The sequence below is a fragment of the Passer montanus genome, unplaced genomic scaffold, assembly GCF_014805655.1.
Source record: "Passer montanus isolate IOZ18808 unplaced genomic scaffold, ASM1480565v1 scaffold75, whole genome shotgun sequence".
Lineage (NCBI taxonomy): Eukaryota > Metazoa > Chordata > Aves > Passeriformes > Passeridae > Passer > Passer montanus.
In genome coordinates this window covers 2,896,177-2,922,187 of record NW_024372702.1, presented here as the reverse complement: position 1 = coordinate 2,922,187, position 26,011 = coordinate 2,896,177, and the positions used below count along the sequence as shown (strand labels likewise).

General features: G+C 43.3%; 1 protein-coding gene across 3 annotated transcripts in view; it reads right to left on the bottom strand.

Annotated features, from left to right (window-relative positions):
• Positions 1–26,011, bottom strand: part of ACCS (1-aminocyclopropane-1-carboxylate synthase homolog (inactive)) — a 63,389-nt gene that overhangs the window by 21,472 nt on the left and 15,906 nt on the right. The window contains exons 2-3 of one of the 3 annotated variants that reach the window (XM_039731013.1): positions 6,432–6,530; positions 4,048–4,138 (exon numbers count right to left, since the gene is read on the bottom strand). The exons of 1 other annotated variant lie outside the window; for it this stretch is intronic. The gene's annotated coding sequence lies outside the window, so the exon portion shown is untranslated. The remainder of the gene's footprint in view (positions 1–4,047; positions 4,139–6,431; positions 6,531–26,011) is intronic. One more of the 3 variants, XM_039731012.1, reaches the window with a different exon arrangement.

Sequence of the window (26,011 nt, the reverse complement as noted above, 5' to 3'; positions counted from 1 at the left end):
ATTTCAGAACCCACAGATACCAAGCCAAAAATCTCTCAGTCCTTTTTGTGGCCTCCAAACTCAGATTCACTGATCACTAAGGTAAATACAAGAGATAAAATTCCTTAAGTAACAACACAACAAAATCAGGTGTCAACCCATTTCTCTCCCCTGTGCCCTTCAGTTGCCATGATTTTTTTTGTCTCTCTAGTTTTACGTAAGGCATATTCAGGATCTGTTGTATTTGCCTTAAAAGAGAAAAGCCAGACTCAAGGAAGAGCAGGCTAACTGCCCTTATCTGATGCTAAAGATAGATACAGAGACCTCCATGTTTGGTCTTATACAATAAACAGTTGGAATTCAATTTCTATATAAAACCATGGGTGAGAATTCTTCTGTATTTTAATTTATAATAGTAAGGAGTTTATGCTGTTTTTGCCTGAGTTAACTACATGAGCTGAAACTGGGATCTTATTTCCACAACTAAGAGCCAAGCAGGATACTTCTGATGTCCCCCAAAAGGACCTGTTCATTCACACAGAGCCTTTTCGAGGGAGGGCTGATGGTATCAGTGCAGTTTTTTGAGGCCAGCCACTGCTACCCATGTCCTTGGTTTTCACAGGGCTCTGCCAGTGCAACTCAATCCTGCTGGAGCCCCACAACTTTTCTGCTCTAGCCTCACTGCACTGACAGCAGAGCATCCTCCTCACCCTGGCCTTCTTTTCTGCTCTGCCAGGCCTGAGAATAACAAATGGTACTGGTAGCCTTGTGTCTGAGGCTGAGCCACAAAACTTGTAACTGCTTGCCTTGATCAGAGAGCTACAAAGACAGCTCAGCTTCTGCTTTCCTGAGCCAAATATAATCCCCAAAAAGGAATGGTTCCCTCACATATTGTCATGCTTTCTTAGCAACTCTTACTAAATACTCTAATTCTTTCTTGTCTTTTTAAGCTTTTCTTTGCAGTAGTTCATGAGAGATAGAGACCTTTCTGTTCTCCTTCCCTCATTCTCCCTATCTTGTGCAAGAGCTTCAGTGATGATGCTCTTAAAAAGTCAGCAATTGCTCCCAGGAACACTATTGTCCTTATGTAATTAGCAGTATCTCAGGAAACAGCCTGAGACCCTGTGGGTCAACACTGCTTGGTGTAATGGCAACTGCCTGATCTGCACAACTCTTTGGTGTCTCATCCAGCTATGCTATCATTATCTGAACTTGATGTGGGACCAAAAATAAAGTCCTGTTTTTAAACAATATTTTAATGCAAACTTCTTGGGAGCAGGCTGGGGGAACCACCACTGTCCAGCTGTGCAAGAGAGTAAATGAGAGGGAGGTTTTTGAGCTGCCTGAAATAAATTTTTAAGTAAGGCTGGCAGAAATTTTATGCTAATATTTAAATTAAAATAACCACACTGGATTGATTTCTGTCTGGAAAGAAGTGATAACCAGAAGTGGGATTAGCACAAGATTTTGATAGCTGTAAGTAGATATTTGCCAACGCTTCTAAGAGTCTATCATCCCTTCAAAGTAGTGCATGGATAAAAAAATTGGTCAGGAAAAGAAATGTGGAAGTGGTTGGGATGGAAGTCAAGTCTCCCAAGACTGGAAATCTTTCCAATTTCTCACATGGATCCAGAACCAGGACTTGAAATTCCTTTAAAACCAGTGGCCCCCAGACACTTAAATTGAAGCTGGGGAGAAGATCCTCCTTGTTCCAACAGTTGTACAACCTGTCATTAGTATTTGCAGACTAAAACAAGACAGAAATACTCAACAGTAGGGTGCAGGTGGTGCTGTTAACTTTGTTTCTAAACAAGCTGACAAACACCTCTTTTCTTACTGAGTGATTTCTCCTACCCTTGGCCCAGACCGGCAGGGACTCTGCCTGGTCTGTTCCACAGCAAAATTACCGGTAGCTTGAGACTGGAAAAGAAACTTGTTTGCCCAAAGGCTTGTTGGGTTTGCACAGCTATCCTGTCTGGATTCCCTGTTGTTCTTTTGTTATTTACATCTCTACCTGTGGCAGCACTACCATGACAATTCCTGGAAAATGCAGTTTTTGAAATTTCACTTAAAAGACTCCCAAACTCTCCTACGCAGCTTAATCAATGCTCATATACGTTTGGAATGAGAAGGACTTGCTAAAGGCTAACACTTACCTCTCCTGCTACAATATAAGGGAGAGCTCTTATCCTACCTAGCACTGACTCAGAAAATTGTTTTTCTTCTTTCACAACAAGCTGAGAAGTTAGTGTACAGCCTTGTCAACAAATTGAAAAAACATAGAGAAAATATTTTCTAGACATCTGATTTTTTTTCCTCGTCTCAACTCTCTTAAACTAATGTGTGGCTTTTGTGAAACCTGCAATCCACAGTTAGACATAACACTCAATCCATAATCCAACCTGTGTGAAGCAGAGAAAGGAGGCTATTTCAAAGACTATATTCATGTCTGTCTCAGGATAAGAATAGTCTCTTAACAGTAGCAAACCACTTGAAACATTAATTTTGTGATCACTTAAAATCACTAAAACCTTCTTGCTGTCCTGCAAGCTGTCAACCATCTTATGTTTGTGCAGTGGATTGTTAATTGCTATTTTGTACCTCTCCATATTGAATATTATTTCATTTGGTCCTCCAGAACCTGAAGACCCCTTTGAATTCTGACCCTATTCTCCCATGTGCTTGTATGCCCATCAGCGTGACACCACCATCACATCTGATAAGCATTATCTTTGCTGCACCTATGAAGGAAGACAGGAGCCTTCCCATTGCTCCCTCCCATTTCATGGAAAGCTCCAAGGAATGTTCAGTGAATAAGCTTTTCCATGCAACTGTGACTGAAATTCCTGGAGTTTCACATGGGATCTGAAGTTGCCTTATGAGTATCATGTGAAGGAACGTGGAAAACCTTAGCCTAGTCAGAATATAGGACATCTCCTTTTTCTTCCCTGGTTGGTTCCTCTGTCAAAAAAAAGAGAGCAGGTGTCTCTGATAGGATTTCTTTTTGACAGGCTTGTGTGCCTATGACTTACCACTTTATTATCTTTTATAGGCTTATACACAGCTCATTCTTCCCACTTTTTCCAGAAATTACAGCTGTGGAGCTGTGGTGACTACTACCTAGTTTGTTCCACTTCCTTTTCTCCCTTCTTCAAATCTATCACTACATGCATTCTTATCTTTCACTTAGGAATCTCATCCCTTTCCTGTGATAACTCAAAAATATTTCTTAATATTTCTCAGCCAGTTCCATTAATGCTGGACTTCATCAAGGGTGCGTGAAGATGTGTATCTGAGCAGTGCCTAAACAGTCCTAGGGTTGAGTGGAACTACACAAAGCCAGTCTCCTTGGGGCCCATTCCCTCTGACACTGATCATGAGCCAACCCAGTCCTCAAAGCACAACAATTGCATGCGTGCATGTTGAGTCTGCCCTCCTTATCTCTGCCAGACCCCACTGTTTCTTCTCACTAGTGCACATTACAGGGGTGCAGACCCACCCAGGAGACTGCCACAAAGCTATTTAGATCTGCTGGTCCCGAGTCTGGTTTGGTCCAACATGCAGCACCTCCATCCCAATAGATAGCGTATTCTTCCCTACCAGCCAAACAATGGTGCGTTGACCAACACGCATCCCGCTACAGTGGTCAAGTTCCAAAAAGGTTAGCAAGATGGAAGTAATTACTCTTCAAAATACAGTTTGTGGTCACCCCAATCTCATTGTCTACTATAGAATAGGCAAATGCCTTGTGTGTTTATGACTGCAACATTACAACAGAGTCATATAGCTTGTTTCCACTTTACAAAGAGAGTCACAGGGCAATTCAGTGACTTGTCACAGGTCGAAAGAAATACTAACCAAAGATTCTTCTTGCGGAAAAGTACCAATCAAAGATGCTGGACATGTCAGAGTTCAGTGCCTCATGATAACAACAGTTTCATTTATTCAGAAATAGAATGTCCCAGAAATTAACTATACCCATTGGCTAAAGCAAACAAAATTCTCCATACCTTACAGTCAGCTGAAGCAAAACACAACTGGAGTGAGATAGTAATAGTTTGCTCTTACCTGTAGACTTTACTGGAAGATGAAATGGACTGACAGTCAGATTTTGTCTTATGATCCTGGGTACAGGTGCAGTTATAACTCTGGAAAAAGGCTGAGGAAACGCTCTCTTTGATGTTTGTTTACTTTGTCAGGTACATTCAATAGATTGCATCAAGGAGCTCCCCGAAAAGCATGTGTGAGAATCACACCCCCTCTTGGATGGTTTTCCCAGTCAGAAGCCATATCCTTGTGCCCTTGGTTTGAGTCATGTGGTTTACTTGCAGTACTTAAAGAGCAGAATGTGTGCAGGTTATCAGTCATCAGGTGTATGTATTCTAGGGTGGAAGGGAACATTCAGACTTCACAGCTATTACTAGAAACTTCTGAAAATCTGTTTTTTTGGAGGCTGACTGGTGTTTTATCACATTAGGGAAAAGTTTGTTTTGCAGTTTCTGGCAAACCTTTTCTTTGAAAACTCAGTCTTAGTTTGAAGTGTGCTATGTTCAAATAATTTTAACTCTGTAGTGTTTACTAAGTAGTTTTTAAACTGATTAATTCTAGGGAACTTCATAAAAGTTCTAGAAACATGTAAGAAAGTACTTCTAGGTCTACAAATGACAGGGGTTCATCCGCTCACTTGTTAAGATGTCAATAACAATCAGAGATTGGTGCCTTTAAGAATGCCAGTGCTTGCTGGTTTTCAGCCTCTAACTTCAGAAGTTCAAAGAAGGTTTCTGCAGAGATCATCTCCTATCCCAAGACTGTCACAGCAAATCCCCACCCCAGAGCCTGAGGGAATACTTGAAACCCCTCTTTACAAAGCTAATAAAGCTCTGTCAGGCTGAGGCCCAGCACACTTCGCAGGTGTGTGTCTCAAGCTTACCGAGTCTATGCTGCTCACATGTTGAGGTCACTTTCCAAAAGTGATACACTGTGGGAGCAAAAGAATTTCCTCTGGTTTAGTGAGCTGTTTCTTAAAATAGTAGGTAAGTGCAGTGGCAGTGAACTGAGTCAGGATACTCAATATCCTGAGTGCAGGCAGAAAGGGCATGTCGTGTTCAGCCAACAAAGGAAGGTTTCCCTATGTGACTTGCCACCATTGCACAGCTTAAAACTGGTGGGTGACTGCAAGAGATAAAAGAAATTTTTTTTCTATTTAAGCCTTCAGTGCATCTGGCAAGACTTCAGAAAGGGAACTGCTTTTGTGTCATGGGAGTTGTGCAGTGAAAATTGAGCAGGGGCCAGTTCCACCTAAATCTCCCCTCCATTTTGGGGAGGGAACATGTCCAGGACCATCACCACCTCACTGACAGACAGAAGGAAATAGAGTTCGCCAGTATTAAAGATGTGAGCTGCTTGGCTTGAGTTTGAGTCAGATGCCTGTAACCCAGACTGTAGTGGCAGCTTTCACCCTTTGTAAATCAAGAACAGGTGGGAGAGAGGGAACATGATCTCACCTGCAGTACTGTCAAAGACTTACAAAGAAGAGTCTTCTCATCATTTTCCCAATTTTTCAGCCTTTCAGTCTGTCCTGTCATCTGACTGTACATTCCTTGAGTATCCTCACCCTGAAGAGATTTTGTTTTAACTGAACCCAAACTTGAGTCTAGCCTAAAGTTCTCTTACTGATCATATTTAGTTCATGTGCCTTCACCCCTTCTCCTCTGCAGTTTTGGCTCCACTGCAGCTGAATAGGAAGGAATTATGAAGAAATACACGCATTAACTTTCAATTTGAAACATGTGCATTATTGCCATCTTTCTTCTTTCTGCTTTCCTGTTTTTTTCCTGTTTGAGTGAAGCTTTCATTCAGAAGTGATCAAAATTACAGAAACCTTTATGAAGGAAATTAGGTGCACTTCGAGTCAGTTATTTAGGAATTATGAATACCTAACAGAAAACCCATTAAGTTTGTTGTTGGCCCAGAGGCCATGACTCAAACAGGCTGTTTGTCCTACAGGGGAACTTGCCTTTTTTCCAATTAGAAGAAAGAAATATTTTGGCAAGCAAAGGCAGCATACATTGAAATGTGTTCTGCCTGTACCCAGGCTGCTTCAGTCTAATGGGATTTCATTTATTCTATCTTCATTAAACTCCTTAAACTTCACTCAATTCAAATATACAAAATGAGAGAAATCAGGGTATAGTTATGTTCAGAAAGATGTCACAAATTTCCAAACCAGCTCCCTTCATTAGCATACTTTGAACTCTGTTGTCTGCAAACAGAAGGACATCTCTTTCAGAAAGCACCGGCATATGTTTAAGCTAATATTAATCTCCTTTAATAACAGCAGCTAGTTTTAAACCACTCCACATTTCATCTGCATTACTGACCATTGACACAGGGACTTTGCTACATGGCAGTGATCACCTGGTACCCCAGAGGCAACGTTGTCTGTCACTTACATATCTCCAGGAGTGGAAGGCATGGAAGACCTCGGGTGCCCAAGCAGGAGTCACCTTAGCTGTGTTGTTTCACCAGGCTCTTTCTTGTGCTCCAAACCACTGGGGGAAGAGCAAGATTATTGCTGTGTCACTTCCAAACCCAGGTGCAAGCCACATGCCTGTCCCACCTAGAGAATATGCCAGGTGCTCACAAGTGATGCTGGGGAAAAGGCACAGCTGATCCACTGATTAAGTGGTCAAGGTCTGGCCTCCAGTCTAAAACCAATCACAGTTATTTACAGAACAATTTGCAAGAAGGGACGAAGAAAAGAACTTTTATTTACATCTTTCATAGTTTGTTTTTTTCCTCCATCAGGTGCTCAGCTAAAAGAAAAATACATAGGCACAAAAATGTGTAATTTCTCAATGTTTGTGTATCTCTATTCCAATAAATAAAATTAGAAATTAAACCAGCATCTATTTCCCATCAAAATATTGAGTTAGAAAATATTAAAAAATTATTTAAATAGTAATAAATAAACACTGATCTTCATAAAGCTGAAGCATTAAGGAAAGCAAAAGCAACAACAAGATTGATAGAAAAATCCAGACAACGCAGTGCTGGTTCACTTCTTCTGCCATTTGCAGCCAGTCAAGCCTTTGCCTTAACTCTTCCCTCTCTCTCTCTCTCTTTTTCCTCCCTCTTATGCACTGGGAATATTTATTTGCATGAGACCAGGCTTCAGAAGTTTCCCACGAACTGAGGAGCTAAACTGAGGGCATTTCTGTGCTGGGGTGGATGCAAAGATACTGCACGTCTGTGTAAGCTGTAGCCCAGAAACAATCCCAGTGGTAGCACTGGTGTGACTGAGTGCATCTTGGGCAGAGGCTGGAAGCAGGTATGCAGTGTTTGCATTCCCTCTCCCAAACCAATTCAAGGCCTTGTGCCAGCTGACCAGAAACTGATTAAATACCGTGTTGCTCTTACTCAATGAGAGAAGCTCTAAAAACTTTTACCATGAGCAGGAGGCAAGTGGAGGATGCAGCATGCTCCAGTCACTGCCAGACAGAGCAAGCACAACCAGGCAGCCAGTCACTGTCTCTCTCATGCATTTGGACATGAAGAATCCTCCATTTTGGGTTACTCCAGCATCACTGAGGATAAATTTGACCTCTTTCTCCAGAATCCCATTTGCTTTCCATTTCCTCTACTGCCTTCACATCCAGGCCATGTGGCAGTCCAGGACATGTCCAGTCTGAAGGCTTGATTCATACAAGAACTAAAGTCCAAAGAAGATACTCCAAACTTGTGGTACTTTTTTCAGACTTTGTGCTCTGGTTCGCAGCCTCTATCAAAATTATCTGCAACAGTATAAGCAAGGCAGACAGTCCCATCTGTATTCTTTACTTTTCTGCTGAAGTTCACCACTCCTATGGGTCATGGTAACCTAGGGCAAACTTCTGCACCAACTTCTATGAGACGTTTGGAAATTTCAGAAACCTTTGCAGACAAGGTCACTGGTGTCAGGTTCAGCACTCATAGCAGTAGGTGATGCTTGTCTCAAAGATCAGCAGTACAGTGCCTGTGCTCCAAACGAAGCATGCTTGTCCATAATTCCTCTCCATGATCATAGAAGGTACTGAAAGATTAGAAGAGGAATAACAGGAAACAGCATAAAGATGCTGATCTTCAGTGAAAGAGGCTGATCTGTGCTAGGAGGGGTCTGGGATCCTACAGAATTCAGAAGTCACCAGCACACTGTCATTTCAGTGCCCTGGGGTTAGAAGTGAGTTGAGTATGGTGGTGTTTTACCTCTGATATCAGACTTAAGTGAGATGCTATGCTGATCACAATGACTCATGGTTTAAGTATAAACCTTTCCTAATCTGATCCAAGACTTTCCATAGAAATGGTGTGATATTTCTTCTTCTGCACATACTAAGTTATGAGGGATATTTAGAGCTTTTTGGTGACACAGATTTGTTCCTTTCTCAAAAATATTTAGCTGTGCAAGTTTATGCTGTTTAGGCCTGGAATATCTCAAATGGAAGAGGGAAATGAGACTGCCTGGAGCTGAGCCCAGCATTTCTCTGGCAAATGTGCATCAATAAAACAAAACATTTACTCAAATAAGAGATCAAGGGGGAGGAGGAGTGGGGAACCCAAATATCTCTCCCATTTTGTCCAGCTTTAACTCAAATAGAGATATTAGAGATAGGGGAAAGGGAACAGAGGAAGAGGATAACTTGATAGACAGAAAAGAATGTGAAAAAGTTGTGTTCCAGCACAATCTAAAACTTTCCAGGGAGACAAATGGGGATAAGCAAGTAATACTGTGTGGCCTTTCATAGGAAGTCTTCCATTCATAGGAATTCTCTTCATTTTTCCATGACCATGTTTCACTGCTCTTTTTCCCCACCATTTTCTAATTCTGGATTCACAGGTTCTCTCTACAGTTAACCACACAAATATTTTGTGTACAAGTCACATTGGATCTCACAGAGTTTTGGAGAAGAAACCCAAGAGAGACCTACCAAGGTAACCTCCTGAGCTAATAATTTACATTAATAATAAAACAATCTCTTTTAAACCAGCATGTTTAAGGTAAATGGAAAGTGATGCAATCTTTCATTTACAGATCAGAAGGCAATGAACTCCATCTCTCCCTCAAACTTCACTTTCTGATGTGATCCATGAGACGGAAGCTGTGGTGGTTTCTGTCTGGAACAGAACTGCCCCAGGGAACATGACTGAGTCATGCCACTAAACAACACCAGGTGAGAGCCTGATTGCTCTGACCTCAAGAAAGAGTCAAGAAGGTGACAGAAGCAAAAAGATCATTCATCCTTCATTCCAAGGCTGCCTTAAGATAACAAGGTTTTCATGGACTTTGAGCCAATCTGTTGTGCTCCTTCAGGGAATTTTAGCTTTAACTTACTTTCCATGAAATCAAAACATCATTGTAATCATATTCCTTCTAGAAAGCAGGAATGTCTGAGTTGCTCTCAGAGAGGCATAAACAGGTTTCCCTAAAAGTAGGTGATATTGGGATAAGAATGCTCATCCAGATAATTTCAAAATACTCATTTGAGCAAAAATGCAGCAGCTGGAAATCTGGCATAAGAAGTAATTTTCAGCATAGAGGTATCTGAACTAGGAAGCACATAATTTATCCCTGACATTAAAAAAAGGTAAGAGTTTCAGAAAGTCCTAACTTAAGACAACAGGGCAAACTGCCTTTGCTGGTATTTTAAGAACAAAATCAACCACTTACACTGAAATAGCAGTTTTCAATATCTTTTTTGAGAAGAAATATCAAAATAAAATTGAAATTTATAAAGATGCAACTAGAAAGATTTGAAAATCCATGTAAAAACAGAGAGGGATCTAGAGAAAAGGTTTGTTTTTGAGCAAAAGAAAACAGATGAGCAGGAATAGAAGAGGGCAGACATAAGCATACCCATGTAAGAGATCATTTAGGCATCCCTAATGACCTCAAATTAAAACATAGCTCTTCAGGAATTTGAAAGACACAGCGCTTGTCTTGAGATCTTGTTTGAGAAATAGTGCTCACAGGAATGCAAAAGTATCCAGCAGAGATTTATGGAAACAGCAGAAGTACTCTGCATAGTCAAACATGGTGCTAGCCAATGCCTATTTTAATGGTATTTTGTGCTGTACTCTGAAGAAACAAAAGATGGGCTCAATGAAAAAGCTTTTGTCTAAGCCACTGTGGCTAGAGCGCTGCACTGATAAGGTATTCTAATCTACTTCCACTAAGGGAAGTCCATTTTTTCTTTCTAGGAGTCAGTGGTTTTGCTTCATTTTTCACACTGAAAAAAATCTCCCAATAATGTACCTGTATATTGCTCAAGAAAGCACCTGCAAGCAGTGCTTGCTGCAGTACTGGACAAGGGGAGCCTTCTGCCTGACTTCTCTGAAGCAGCTGAATTTCTGGTGCCACAGCCTCACTTTTTCAGAAAAGACAGCCTCGCATGCCAGGTCAATCAGAGAGGCTGCCTCTGCTCGCTGCTGAATGTGAATTAAGGCTTTTTCTATTCATTGTTGTTCAATGACTTTGGAATTTTAAAGAATAGAACAAATTGAAATGACCAAATTTCTGCATTCAAAACAAACTAGCACCAAGAATAGGATAATTAGTCAGATGAATTAGTCTGTGGAGAGGGAGCCAGTCTGGGAATCGTGTGCTTAAGAGAGCAATCACAGAGCTGTAGAGATGGGCTCATGGGTAGGTTTTCCAGGCACTGGGGAAATTACTGAGGCAGCCAGACCAGTAACAGCTGCTGTAACAAAAGCACAAACTAGATGCCAGGCCCTGTGAGTTCAAGAGGAAATACAGATGAGGATCCGACACTGAATGCATGAGGCGCTGACGTCAACAGTGTTGCACCAGGAATGCTCTTGGCCCCTACCCAAACCTTGCTCCACCAGAATTCCCCCTGCAAATTCCCTGGGACTCCCATCCAAACCCTCTGCCCTTTGAAGCCATGGACCCCTTTCGTGTTTGCCTGTTGAGAACACAAGGAGTTGAAAGCCTGTTTTCCTCTTTGCATCCCACTGCACAGAGTATGGCGTCTGCAGCAATTAAACCCAACTGGCTGGGGCTGCATTGATCCCAGCTGGTGAGTGAAACCCAGGCTGGAAGCAGGCTAGAGCTCCTGCTCCAGGGTTTCATTGCAAGCTGCACTGAAGGCCAGGTCTGCTCAAGTTCACAAAGGCTTTGACAAACCGGGTCATGCTTTAATTACATCTGACTGTTTTGGGAGGAAAAAATGTGCAGTGTGCAGAGATCAAGAGTGGGGTTTTGTTTTGGTTTTTTTTTTTTTTTAGTTTTGTTTTGGGGTTTTGTTGTTGTTTTTGGTTTTTTTCTGGGAAGAAACCCACTTTGTGTGTGAGAACCCAATAAATATCCAGGCAGTTCAGGGCAGCTACAGTTGTTGGGAATTTCACTCCCATTTCCCTGGGTGGGCTGGGTTGTGAGCCAGGCTCTGAGCTGGAATTTCAGGCCACAGTTTGGACAGGCATGTGAAAATTTTGAGATCAATAAGATTGAGCAAGCAGAACTTGCCCAGAGCCCCCTTACAGATACAACTGCATTGGAGCAATAACAAAGACCTGTATGAGAGTTTGAATTTGGCAAGTTCAGCCCCATCTCTGACAGCTGCCTGGTCTGGGGTAGTCTCTCTGAAAGGATAACTTTTCCTCTAAGACTTTTAGCTTTCTAGATCCTGGTAAATATTGTAGAAGATGGTACACCATGTACAGACTCACACCTCTGTGTCAGATCCCGAAAGACAACACACTCTGAGAAGAAGTATTTTTCAAGCCTAGAGCTGTAACAAACAAACACCTGAGCATTTTATATTTCCAGAGGAGGTCTGAGCCTGTGGAGGTTTTTGGCAAGAGGGAGCAGCTTTGTGCCTGGTCTGTATAGCACAAGGCACCGAGTCACAAGGGATGTTTTATCTGCAGACTCTGTGTTTCAACAGGTCCATTGCACGAATGGCCCCACGGAGCATATCACAGTACAAACAGGGAGCAGGTGGAGCCTCAGTAACCCATGAGACTTTTCCAGCTGTGAGTCTACACAGAGCCAAAGAGGAAGCCGTAACAGCTGCTGTCCCATGGGGTCCTGCCAGACCCCCAGGTACACCTGCAAATCTGGGAAGAGCTCAGCTCTTTTACTTTTTGCTAAACCGGGTGGGAAGTTTTCCCTTTTCTACACTATTCTTCATAAACCAGCCTCCTGCCCGACTTCTACTCCCCTTCTCCTTTGGTTTGCATTTCACCTATGTGTTTGTCATGGTTTAAGAATGCTACTCCGCAGTTCAGTGCCCCTACTGAGACTCTCTCAAATCACATGCTACTCTCCTGCTTCCCCTTCTCCTCTCTGTTCCTGCTCTGGTGGGATGGAGTGGAAAATTGAGACACAAAAGATGAAGATCATGGGATGAGATAAGAACAATTTACTGGAAACAGCAATGGTATAAGAAAAAAACAGTAACATTGACAATGTTTATTACAAAAGTACACAAAAGAGAGGGTGATTCACATGCAAAAATGCTCACCACAGAACCCAAGACAATGAAGAATGGTGGACAGCTTACCCTCCCCTCCTGCCCACCACATTTTTTTGGCCAGAAGCTACACCCTTCTTTTGTTAAGCCAGAGCGTCCTTTTCCTCCACCTTCAACAACCATTTGAGGTCGTATAGACTAACAGCTGTATCATGGTCAAAACTAGGACAGAGATGCTACTCCCTCACAAAAAATATCTAAGAGTGCATGCACTTTCCTGGGATAATGTACAAGAGCAATTCTTACTCATCACCCATGAATCTCAGCTTAAAACCAGGGCTCATTCCATCTGAAACACAGCCTTTGCACTCAACAATTTCTACTGCAAATAACAATCTGGAAGATCCTATGGGTTATATAGGCTGCCAGAGAATATTTTCAGAGATTATGCAGTTTGGTAAAGTTAGCATTTGCCTTAGGAAAGGGAAAAGCTACAGGCCTTCCAAGTCCACTAGTTTCAAGGGATTCAGCCTTACTCCCAAAGGATTAGTTATTATAAGGATTAAAAGCTACAGAAATAGGACATAAGAAAAAAAAAAAGGAAAATAAGGTGGGGCAGGCATATTTTTGACCTACTCTATTATCTAATCATTTTGAGAGTTAGAACATTGAATTTTCTGCTAATCATTTGTTGGCTTTTTATTATTATATGCTTTCTCAACATATTTGAATATACTCTACCATTTTCACCCACACTTTCAAGGGTTACAGAAATAGAAGGGTCTACATACAGAATATCACAGTCAGCATGAAAAAAATCTCTGCAGTGTGGGAAGATTGAACTGAATTTAAAAAAAAAGTTACTAACTGAAGAAATAGGGGCTGAACTTCTTCTGCCATGAGAAAAGGAACAGAGAAAAAAGGATAAAGGAAGGAAAGAAAGTAGGACAGAGATCACTGGGGAACACAGTAACCAAACTGACTCACCAGTACACTGGCACAAGTGCAGTGGGGGTCCACGACCTGATTTGGTATCCCCAGGGGTCTCTTGCCCTAGATCTGGCAGGGTCAAAGCCTTCCTCAGCTAAACCTGAAAAAGTCAAGTCTGTGGTAGTCAGGGGAAAGCTATTCTGCAAAAGTTTTCTTGACAGAATCTGAGAAAATATATCCTGCCCTGAAGGACAGAAGGGACAATCCTTCTGGATAGGATCTGTGGGTGATGTTTTCTGGGATACTTTCACTTAGTAGTGTGTAGCACATTGCTAGTAAAACATTATGAAAGTGCCAATTCAGAGAGGAGAAACAAACTCTAGCCAGACTCTCAGAATTGAGCTCTATCTGCCATTTGGCTGAGGAAAAAAAAAAAGCCAAACAGATATGCTCCTAAGTCTGCAAATATGGCAAAAATAAGGAGAAGATTTTTTTTTTTTTAATGGATGTGAGAAGAGCTTAACCTGAAAAAAAAAGAGAAAGATGTGAGTAGGGAAAAGGTAATGCAATATAGTAGGTATGAAAGATTCATTTCTAGAGTATTTTTCAAGTCAGACTGGCCATGATATCTGCCATTTGGCTGAGGAAAAAAAAAAAGCCAAACAGATATGCTCCTAAGTCTGCAAATATGGCAAAAATAAGGAGAAGATTTTTTTTTTTAATGGATGTGAGAAGAGCTTAACCTTAAAAAAATATATCCTGCCCTGAAGGACAGAAGGGACAATCCTTCTGGATAGGATCTGTGGGTGATGTTTTCTGGGATACTTTCACTTAGTAGTGTGTAGCACATTGCTAGTAAAACATTATGAAAGTGCCAATTCAGAGAGGAGAAACAAACTCTAGCCAGACTCTCAGAATTGAGCTCTATCTGCCATTTGGCTGAGGAAAAAAAAAAAAAAACAACAAACAGATATGCTCCTAAGTCTGCAAATATGGCAAAAATAAGGAGAAGATTTTTTTTTTTAATGGATGTGAGAAGAGCTTAACCTTAAAAAAAAAAAAGAGAAAGATGTGAGTAGGGAAAAGGTAATGCAATATAGTAGGTATGAAAGATTCATTTCTAGAGTATTTTTCAAGTCAGACTGGCCATGATACTAAGAAATCCTGCAGAGGGACTGGGTTTGTTTTAGCAGAAAGGACAGGAGGGAAAAGTAATGATCTGTGATGCTGGGAAATCAGAATAACTTAGGTTGAAAAAGACATCTTATTGAGTAACCTTTTACCAATCACCACCTTCTCAACTAGGTCATAGCACTAAGTGCCACATCCAGTCTTTTCTTGAACACCTGTAGGGACAGTGACTGCACCACCTCCTTGGGCAGTCCATTCCAATTTCTCTGAAGAAACTCCTCCTGATGTTGAATTTGAACTCTCCCTGGAGCAGCTTGAGACTATGTCCTCTTGTCTAGCTGCTAGTTGCACCCAAAGCCTTTCCCTCATTCACTGGGCAGGTCACCTGGTCATAAAAGTCAATCAGGTTGATCAGGCAGGACTGCCTTTCTCAAACCCACACTAGATGGGCCTGATCCATTGGTTTTCCTGTGTATGCTGTGTGATCACACTGAAAGTCATCTGTTCCATAACCTGCTCATGCACCAAGGTGAGGCTGACAGGTCTGTCGTTCCCTGGATCCTCCTTCTGGCCCATCTTGTGGATGGGCATCACACTGGCCAACCTCCAGTAATGTGGGCCCCTCTCAATCAGCCAGGACAGTAAATAAATGATGCAGGGTGGCTTAGCAAGCCCTTCTGCTGCTCCCTCAGTACCCTTGGATGAAGCACATTCAGTCCCAAAGACTTGTGAGCATCTCAGGAGGTTTATTCTGCTCCCTGTCACTGTCTACCAGCTCAGGGAACCAGCTGCCCTGAGGATAACCACCCTTAAAGGCACAGAAGGCATTAAGTACCTGGGCTTCTTCCTCATCCTTGGTGATACTGTTTCCTCCCACCTTCCATCCAATGTACTTATAAAAACACTTTTAATTATTGTCTTTCATAGCAGTGGTCAGATGGAGTTCTAGCTGAGCTTTTGTTTTTCTAATTTTCTTTCTACATGACATAATGGCGTCCTTGTACACTTCCTGAGAAATCACAGAAATCCATTTTGTGATGTGTGAGGGAAGGGTACCAGGTCCTTGGGTTCTTTCAAAGACCTAAATGCTTTTTCTGGAGTACTCAGCTCTGATGGTCTGGTGAAGTTATTCCATTTCCCGAGTGAGGATTTACTGGAAAAGGAAATGTGAAGAACAGTACTGTATCTACCTACCTGCTCTCCAAAATCTTCACATTTCCACAAGAGACATGACATTTCTTAGCTGCCCACTGAATGTCACCTCTCCACCCTACTGCATGCCAGCCCGTCGGCCTGGAGCTCACAGAAGTTACTAAATCACTCAAATGTTTAAGTAACACAAAAGAACAGGCAGCAGAGGGAAGGTTACCTGAAGCCAGCTTTCATCACCAGCTGTTTACCTGCCCAGCATTTCTTCCTGTTCTTCACCCCCCTAACTGAACCTTGACCTGAAACAACCTGTATGTTTTTTAAAAATCTTCCACCCAAGTGAACAAGAAATCCTGCTGATTTCAGCACGAAGGAAGAAACCACTTAAAGTAAGCAATAATAATGAAAACAGGCCCTAAAAGTTTAGATTAAGCTATGGAAAACTGCACCAGTGATTCATTCTGCCTGGTGACTCCTCATTTAGGATTCTGAGAAATACAGCTCTGCTTGGAGGTGATCTTCGTATGTGAGAATACAAAGAGGAAGGATAAAGGATGTGCAACATCATCTTGCAGATGAGAAGAGAGAAAACCTACAACATGTGTTACTGTAATGGGACAGTGAAGGGCAGCAGACCTGACTCCTTCCCAGAGTCTGTCCAGATTTCAGGCTGTGAAATCATAGGATCACAACAGATCAATAACATCCCAGAAGCAGCTGTTGGGTACCTGAATAGCTGATCAGTGCAGCCCATCTACTCAGAGTTCAGCACTTTGGTGTGCCCTGGCAGCACAGCATCAGGTGGAACAGGAGAGCTGGACAGGCAAGTGGTTATAGCATGGTGCCTGCAGAGTGCTTTAAATCACAGACATAGAAAGAGAGGATTCATCCAAAAATTCTCTAATAAATAACAAGAAATTGGGAAAGGCTGGACAGCCCCAAAAGGAAAACACACAAAATTAAATCCTTTGCATTGTGCCTCAGAGCAAGGCTGCATGCAGTGGTTTCCCAGAAGCAGGGTCCTGTGCTGGTCAGTGCCTTGCAGCAGTGCTCAGGAACACTGGAAGTCCATCACTCAGCTGAAGGCAGGCAGAGTGGCAGGGCAACCAGCCAGGGTAGTGGGGACAGGGGGATGCGGTGGCAGCTGCTCTGTGGAGCAGGGAGGGAGCACCCAAGCACCATAAAGCTCTGCACTGAGGGTGGGAGCTGGGAAAAGCAGAGTTCAGTTGTACTGACTTCCACAAGAAGGGAATAAAAGTGACAAAATGAGAGCCTTAATTGCAGAGTAGAGACATATCATCCCCTCTGCTCTGCACCCCTGTGGGGATGTGCCACACAGATGTCTCTGTCTGGGATGGTTGCCAGCAGGGCTTTGCAGAGGCTTTGTCTCTGGGCTGTGCACTGGCAAAGAAATTATGGCTTTTATGTGCTCTCTAACTGCAATTGCAGCTCCAGCTTTATGTTCCTGCTTTGCTGGAAGACAGTTTGTCCCTCCTTTCCCTCATTTAGCCCTGCTGAGGAGCATAGGGGTGTTATCACAGCCCAAATGACAGATCAGGAGAGAAAAGACTGATGAGTGAAATCACAGATTTGACATTGGAGACTGAGGTGAAGCTATCCCCATAACACAGACAGGCATCGTGCCTGCAGGCAGAGTTGCTTCAAAACAAGAAAGCCAGAGGCAGCAGCTGCAGGGAAGGGATGTAACTGAGCTCACACTCCTTCCCTGGACACTTTCTGTGGTGCCTGGAGGAAGGTCACTGTCACCACAGCAGGAACTTTGGTCCTCCATACTGTTCAAGCGAGACAGACAACTCGAAAGAAGGAACACTTCAGTGGCCCCAGGGCATGTGAAAGGAGCAGCTCAGCTGTCAGTGGGTAGAGATAAAGGTACCCAAAGGACAGATGGTGTTGAGAAACTCATCTGTTTGTCAGAGGACAGTCCTGAACCTCTGAACCACTCACCTCTCTTATTGCAGGGCTGCTTTTTCACTGGGAAGCAAACAGGCAGGTGTGACTCATTCAAATGTGAGCTTGACCTCAGGGTTGGAGAGTTCCCCTGTATCACTGTCCCCAGAGGTTCCCTCAGCCTGAGCACATTTTGCAAGGCAAGGGCACTTAGTGCTGCCATTTTTGCCACTTCACCTTTAGCATGAGAGGAGGTGAGGCACTAGTTAATTAATTCTGTTCTGTCATGGAACAGGAGGGAAAAAAAGGGAAGTGTTGTTATGAGTCCCCCTGAGAATCACTTCTTTTGGAATATCTGGCAAATTGAAAACATTTGGCTTCAGATTAAGTGAAATGTTTTATTAGGCGGAAATCAAATAATTTCCCTTGGGAGGCATTTTCTACAAAAGCCTAAAGAACCAGACAGAATGGCTGGATTCCCAAAAGAACAGAAGCTATTCCTTGGCTACAGAAGAGAGGCGGTACCACTTGGGCTGAACTAAGCACCTGGCCATGGAACCCACTTGACCTTAGAAGTTACTGGAAATGAAGAGGAGCAGCCTCAGCAGAAACAGAAGTCAGAGTAGCCCCAGCAGTGGTTGTTCATCATGTAGGAGAGAATCCCAGGTTCATGGACTTCTATCTGCCCTAAGTACCCTTCCTCTTAGAGGGTCCCAATCAAGAAACCATCAGATATGCTCCCTGTGTATTTCAGGCTTCTTCTGAAGCCTTCCCTAATTTCTACACCAAAACCTAATGTAGACCCCCTGGTGACTGAAGCGCTTGGGCATCAGCTTTTGCCAAAGGAGGCTTGGATGTGGTCTTGGTGTCTCTCACACCAAAATATCTTCTGCCCTAGTGGGTGGACTAGGAAACCCAGCAGTAACTGCTAGCCAGTTCTGCACAGGAACCCAGTCTGCAAAACATGAAACATCCTGTTACAGAAACATCAAAAAATGGATCAGTCTACATTCAGCCATAGATAGACAAAACAATCTGCTTATTTTTACATAAACTAGTCAATCATTTTGAGCAATTGGCTACTGCAGTCTTTGGCAAAATTAAAACAAAATCTGGTAAGGTGGAGCAAAAAAATGTAATAGGCACATATTTCTGGATTTAATTTTTCTCATATCTTTGCATTAATTATTCTTTCATTGACTTTTGTCAGTGATGAAAATGGACACACTTTTCTTGACCACCTGCAGCTTTGTCAGTAACATTTGAATAGGCAAACCAACTATGTGGCAGAACCCAAAGCTGTGTGGTACCAGGCAGATGTGCAATGCTCTGAGAGATACGTGAGTAAAGCTACCTATGTTCCACTGATATGTAGGATCAACAAGGCTATTTGGGATCTATGAGGGTGATGTAAGTACTAGAGGGAAAGACAACCAGATTTTCCATAAACAGCGTCAAGGTCTTTTTGTGTCAGCAGTCAGCACCTCAGAAAATTACCTCATGACAAGGTTTTCAGGGACAGAAAAGTTCTGCACAGATTTCTAGCTTCCTTGACGTAAGTGCTTGCAACACACACTTACTGAACATGCTCTTCTTCAGGGCCAATTTATGCTTGTTTTAATATCCTTTCCAAAATATCTCACTGGGGTCATGGGAAGTGCTATGCAGCCAAGTCAAGTGACAAGCATCAGCATGTTGTCAGCATGTGAAAGCAAAAACAAATCATTTTTAAAGGAATTGGAGAGTCTAATGACTGAGCTAATCTTTAACAGTTCCAGGAAAAAAATGCATCTGGTAAAGGAGAGAACTAGAGGTTTTTACATCCATTTACTCCCCCCAGGTGAAACTCCTCTGTACCTCAGATGCAAAGCCAAGCACAGCAGAGACAGCAAGAGGATGGCCAAAGCAGAGATCTGGCATCAGAACGTGCTATTCCCAGACTACACTGATTAGTCCATCATTTCTAGCACAGCCTACGACAAAGCCAGCTCCCCACGTTGCCTTTGCCATCTGTAAAATCAGGAGAACAGGTGGATTTGTCCTACTTCCAAACCAGTAATGACCAAGCCTCACAAGCTGTACTGTGTTCCCACGCCTGTGAGACAGAAAGATATTACTGCCCCCACTTTGGAAATGAGGAGCCAAGAATAGGTGAAATGTAACTGTTTGCCCAAATTTTCACTTAAAACTGATGACAGAGCAACTGACTCAAAACCAGTTGTCCTGTCCCTAGGTCAGAAGTTTAATTCTTAACACCTTACTCCAAGCCTGACCTGACATTTGATCTAGAAGGTAAATACTGATTGTGTGGGTAAGTTTTTCATTTTTCTTACAGGACTGCAGTTCTTGGAAGTTATTTTATTAAGATCTCAGTCTCTGTTTACTTATGGGCAGCAAAATTGCACACAGAGAAACTCAAGCATCCCACAGGTAGTACAATGTCAATATCCTGTGAAGCCACATGGAAATGAAGCAGTAGGCATGCCAAGGCTTTAGAAGCATAATATTCCAGGTTTGATAAGACTACATAGAATTGGGTCATAGGGTCTCTTCAGCCAACAATTAAACTTCTCTAGAGGTTTTGGTTCTCTGGGGTGGGGTTTTATCCAAGCCCTAAATATACCTGTGACCAAATTGCCAAGAAAGGAGCATCTCCTGAATACAGAAAATAATAGCACTATTTTTTGTTGATTCTGTTGCGTTTCAAACTCATTCTGTAGAGACAGAACAGACCAATATCTTATCAGAACCTGTAAAACAATTTTCCTTCTTGCAAAGAATTTTAGAAATGGCCAAACTTGTTCTGCCCTTAATCTCCACTGGATGAGCCTCTGGAGCCTATGTGCAAGTAAACCTCAGTGTAAATTATATTTTAAACAGCAATAAAAGCAACTACTATCTAAAAGTATAGTGGTTGTCACAACACCTCCAGGCACATCTGCTCAAAATTTCAGCAACAATAAGGTGGAAGTCAGGTCTCAAGCTAGCTGACTAATAGGATTTCCTTTCTGTAGACATTTTCAATAGCTTGAAATGTAATTTCAAATAGGCATTAAAAAGTTTGCAAGTTTCTTATAAAACTGAAATCCTGTAAGATGTTATTTCAGAAATGCTAATATATACAAAATATTAGATGGAGGCCAGGACTTCAGTAGCTGTTCAGTAAAATTACCATATCTAGGTGTTTTTCCAATATCATGGCTGCTCAGCACTGAATAAGGATGGCAAACATATTTGGGAGTGAACAACAAAACTGAAGAGGCACATTAGCCTCACACAAGAATCAAATTTCCAGGTTCTAAGGAGCAAAAGAAGTCCCACTTCAGCCAGCCAGAGGATGCAGGACTGACTACAGGGCACCAGTTCCTGGGCAGACCTCAGCAGCTTTTTTTCTGTGCAGTTCCCAGATTAAATGTGTGATGCAGCAGGCAAGTTATCCAAAAGTTATCCAACATGAGACTGACAAGTGAAATTTGTCAAACCACATGAAACATTTCTACTTCAACACATATACATTTTCTAACTGCATCAGCTGTATTGGAACATTCCTACTCAGTTCCTACTCAGCTTGCAGAAACAAGCTCTACTTAGTTCTGCTTGCTCCCAAAATTACAATTTCTTCTCATACAAGCAACAGGAGAGCTGTCATTAGGGCCTTATCAGGACCCTTTGGGCATGCAAATGGACAGGGTAATTCTGTTACTGTCATTCATCAGCTGTAGCAAATCGTGTACATGTGCTCCCTTAACCAATTTGTCACAGTATTTAGAAACACACTGGCCTACACTAAATAGACAGCAATGACCAGCTCTGCAACCCTTCATTAATTACTGTGGTGGAATCATAACCTAGCACAGGTAGGTGCTTTTCAGAGCGGAGCCACAGAGGCAAACTTTGTTTTGGAAATAGGCACCTGCATGGTCCATAAAAGCCCAGCTAAGAAAGGAAAGCATGCTCCAATTAATCACTAATGACTGACTTTCCTTTGTGTTGAACAGACTGTGCTGAACAAAGCAAACCTAGAGCTTGGAGTATTTAAACAAAAACAGAGTAGTGCATTGAGAGACTATAAAAGGAAGCAATATATAAGAAATCACGTTTCTGCATGTTTTCACAGTATCACCAAGGAATGCACAGTACTGGGTACAGCCCCAATACTGGGGCTGTGGAGTTCTCACACTGCAGCAGGCCATGTAGGAGTCATCAGATACTCTGCAAATTTGTGAATTCTCTATTAGAAAGAACACAGTTCCTTCTGTATAACAGAAAACCCAGTCAGTTTAGTTCCCACAATCAAAGAGGCCCATCAGTGTGCAAAGACCATCAGGTCCCCGCTGTCACAACACTGTCCTTGCCAAGTCACTGTTGGCTGTCAGGGATGCAGGTACCCAGAGTAAAGACAGAGGCACTGGGACAAAGTGATAGGGTCTCCTAGATATATGGTTACAGCTTCTCATATGGGATGGGTGGCTGCAAGCACAGTGTGCTCAGTGACTTGCCTCCTCACGAGCAGCCCCCAGACCAGCTGCAGAACAGCCTAAATAGATGTGCCCAAGCAAGGACATCCCAGGAGATGGGCTCCAAACTCTCACTGTGAGTCCTCGGGATGGGTGGCTGCAAGCACAGTGTGCTCAGTGACTTGCCTCCTCACGAGCAGCCCCCAGACCAGCTGCAGAACAGCTAAATAGATGTGCCCAAGCAAGGACATCCCAGGAGATGGGCTCCAAACTCTCACTGAGATGACATCAGGACGCTCTTCAAGGAGTCCCTCAGCTACTGTGTTACAACTCCGAGTTCTCTCTGGAGCAGGGATTGTTTCCTATGTATAACTTGTGTCAGGTTTGAAGCCTCTGGATACTGCTGGCGGGGGTGACTCAGACCAAGAAGGCCCAAATTAATTTCTACTAGATGTAATTAAGTAGATGTGTAAATGCACTGAAGAAAATACTGTGGCTCATTACAGACCACGGGACAGATTTACTGACCTGTGCTCATCTGTACAACCCACATATCAGGCACCACATTTCATCCAGAAGAAGACAGAGCCACAATGAGAGATTTTCTCTTTCACCAGTTCAAACTCAGAAGAGTTAAAACAAAAAGGACCTCTGCCCCAGCTGCATAAATAAGAATATTTCCACTCAGAACAGAACTGAAATGGAGGTTAGATAAGCAAGGCCTTGGCAGCAGGAAAAACAAACAAAGCCAGTCCCTGCTACGCCCACTGAGAAGCAGCTTGTTTTGCCATGAAACAGTTTGTCACACAAGATCTGCAAAGACTCACTGGCAGGCAAGAGCAACCTATCTAGGTTTCTGTGAGCCCAGACAGGAGGAGGAATGGCTCCCAGTTAGGATGTTTCAAATGTTGTGACAGGAGGGCAAACCTGCAGCCCTTGCAGGCACTCAGCAGCACACCACCAGCTAGAGGTTCCCTGGGCAGAGGGCTAACCTGGAGGCTACCCTGGTTCCAATACACCATGTCAGTCAATAACAGGAAGCCATTTTAATCAGACCATGTAATTCCCTGGCAATCCTCACTTCCCTTAAAAAGGTTTTCCACTAATAAGATCCCATCTTGGCTCAGACAGCGCTGGGAAGCTGGGGTTCGTCTGCTGAGATCTCAACACTAAGTTGAAAACAAGAGATATATAAAATCTAAGCAGACATCAGAGCACTCATTTCCACACACCTCTCTAAGGCATCCCAGAGGTTCAGAAGAGAGGTCTGAGCTCACCCCAATGTCCTCACAGAAATTACACTATTGCAGTCACTCATGAAGGAGCTTCAGCCCCGCATCCTCATGCTGCTGACAGAAGCAGAGTGGCTGTGCTGAGCCCAGCTGCACCCACCAACCTCCTCTGCCCTCTGGGACACCTTGCCCTTTTTTTGCTTTGGGTAGGCTGGCTGATGAACAGCTCCTTGACTGAAGGGATGATTCAGATACAGCTCTAGCAAGAAGAAACTCTTGAGCTATGACAGCAACACAGAATGCAGCATATCTGTTTTTGTTGTCAAGTGTCCTTTCCCCTCCTGCACCTCCCTCAGCTCTCTTCCTCTAATTTTATTCCCAGAGCTGAACGATTGCTTTTAACAAAGATGGTTGAGTCATTTCCCCGCTCTGATGTGCCATCTACCAAATGCTTCAGATGACTGATATCTTAAGAAAGAACCCTGTCTGTTCCCTTGCTGCACATCTTAAAGCCGCCAAAATGGAGCAATTATACCCAATTTCTGTGACAAAGAACAAGTAGACCTGTCATTATCACAGCTTCCCCTTGGACAGGCAGTGGGTGAGAGAAGGAAATACATGATCAGTGTCATAACAATAACAGGCTGATGCATGCCATGAACCACAGCCGGCTGTGAGTCCACATCAGGAAGGTGTTTCTTATGCCTGCAAATAATAAAGCCCGTGAAGGATTGACCTGGACATTACAGGAAGGCACCACTGTTCAGTGCTGGACCCCAGGGACCCTCTGCCAGACATCTGCTGCTACACCTGTGGTCCTACTCTGTGCCCTCAGTACAGGCTCCAGAGGACATGAGGCATGGCACGTTTGACTCCCCACACCATGCAGCATGGGCTCAGCAGAACACACCCAAGACCTCCAGAACAGGCAAGGCAACTCTCTGGGGAGCTGCACTACTCTGCTCTGACTTTTGAACACAACACCCACCTCTAATAGGAACAAAATTCTGTCAGACAGCTGCCAAGTAACCTTTGTATGAGGCTACAGAACATTTCTCTGTGGCTTCACATCCACGGTGGGAGAACATGTGTACCTTTGGCTTTTACTCCCTCCTACATGGAGTCCCATAAGGGATGCTCAAATTTAAAGAGGATTAGGCCATCCCCAGACAACACTTGCAGCTGTTGTGGATTTTGGCAAGGCAGTGTACACAGCACCTTGCTGGGTACTTCCCTGACTACCTCAAGCAACCAAAACCACACAGTGCATCCTCCCTCCCCACACTCTTCATGTTCATCCTCATAACTCCCCCACCCTTTGTTGGTCACTAGTTTCTCATGGCCGTAACTGACTGGATGCTGCCTGGCTCAGAAGATGCCTGACATGCTCCAGTGTGCCTCACAGCAATGATGAGTCCTTCCCTGGAACAAGGAGGGGAGGCAGCAGGCCCTGCTCTCTACAGAAGACTCATGTCAGAAGGTAGGAGACCTCCAGCTTTGTTCAGCCAGAGTGTGAGGCTGATAGATGAAGGAAGAACAAGTAGAAGAGACAAGGCAAGTGGACTAGTCACAGTCCTCAGACCTGAGCTTCCCTTGTTGTTCCCTTGTTGAGCTTCCCCAAGCATGTCACTTGTGTCTGGCTGCACAATTAATATTTAGAACTTGGATGCCATCACAAATTTCATCAAACACAGAAAATCTTTCACTGGCCTGACCACTCCCTTTTCAAGGGGTCTGTACCACTCCAGCTTTTCCCTTCCTTCTTTCCCATCTCAGTCTCTCTGCCTTCATATTCTACTCCTCATCCTTCTCTCTTTTCACGTCTTATAACTCTTCCAGCTCATCACGGGCTTCTAAAACACAGGACCCATTACACCTGAGTCAAGCCCTTTCCATCTCATGGCTAAAGCTCTCCTCTCCCTGCTGTCTCCAGTCAACACAGACATGTTACACACTAGCACAACCCCTCCAGCCACTGCTCCCCATCCTTTGCTGTTTGAAGCTCAAACCAACACAATATAACCATGCAAGCTGGAGGCATACCTTCCTGCTCCCATCTAACAAGAGTCAGATGCTGTGATTTGCTAAGGTCTGATCCTGAAAGTCGCAGACCAGAGAGACCTCAGCTGTCCCAGTCATTTCCCTGCACTCAGCCTTCAGACTCCTGACTGGGTCCAAACAAAACAAACTGATGAGAAGTCTGTAGATTGAGCCAGCCCTTTTACCGGTTCAGCACTTTATATTGCTGAAATAAAAGTGTGAGAGCAGAAGAAAGGTAAGGACCTACACTCAGGAGTTAGGAATGCAACATACTATTTGTATTGTTGGCAGGAGATTGGCTTTATAAGTAAGTCAGCCTATGCTTATATTTTCAGGTTTGAGCCCAGCCTATACCCCTTGGAAAAAAACCATACACACCTTCCCACCCACAAAGGACAGTCCCAGGGACCAGCTCTTTCAGGCATTTTGTATATTTTAGCAATATCAATACCCTTGGACAAAAGTCATCATTGCTGCGTAGCAGGGTCACTGATCCAGCCTTGCCAAAAGTACAGCAAAGTTTTCTTTAAAGCTGAGCACTTGTCTCCCCAGAGCAAGTCCCTGCCTCAGATACCACTGCCTGTCAACTCATTTCTCTGTTGTCATCCAGAAGAAGGAATAATAAGTGAAAAACACAAAGCAGTGTGGCCTGGGAAAATTCTGACAGCCTGACAAAAGAAAGCAGAGGAAGTATCTACTTGTTTATATATTTTGA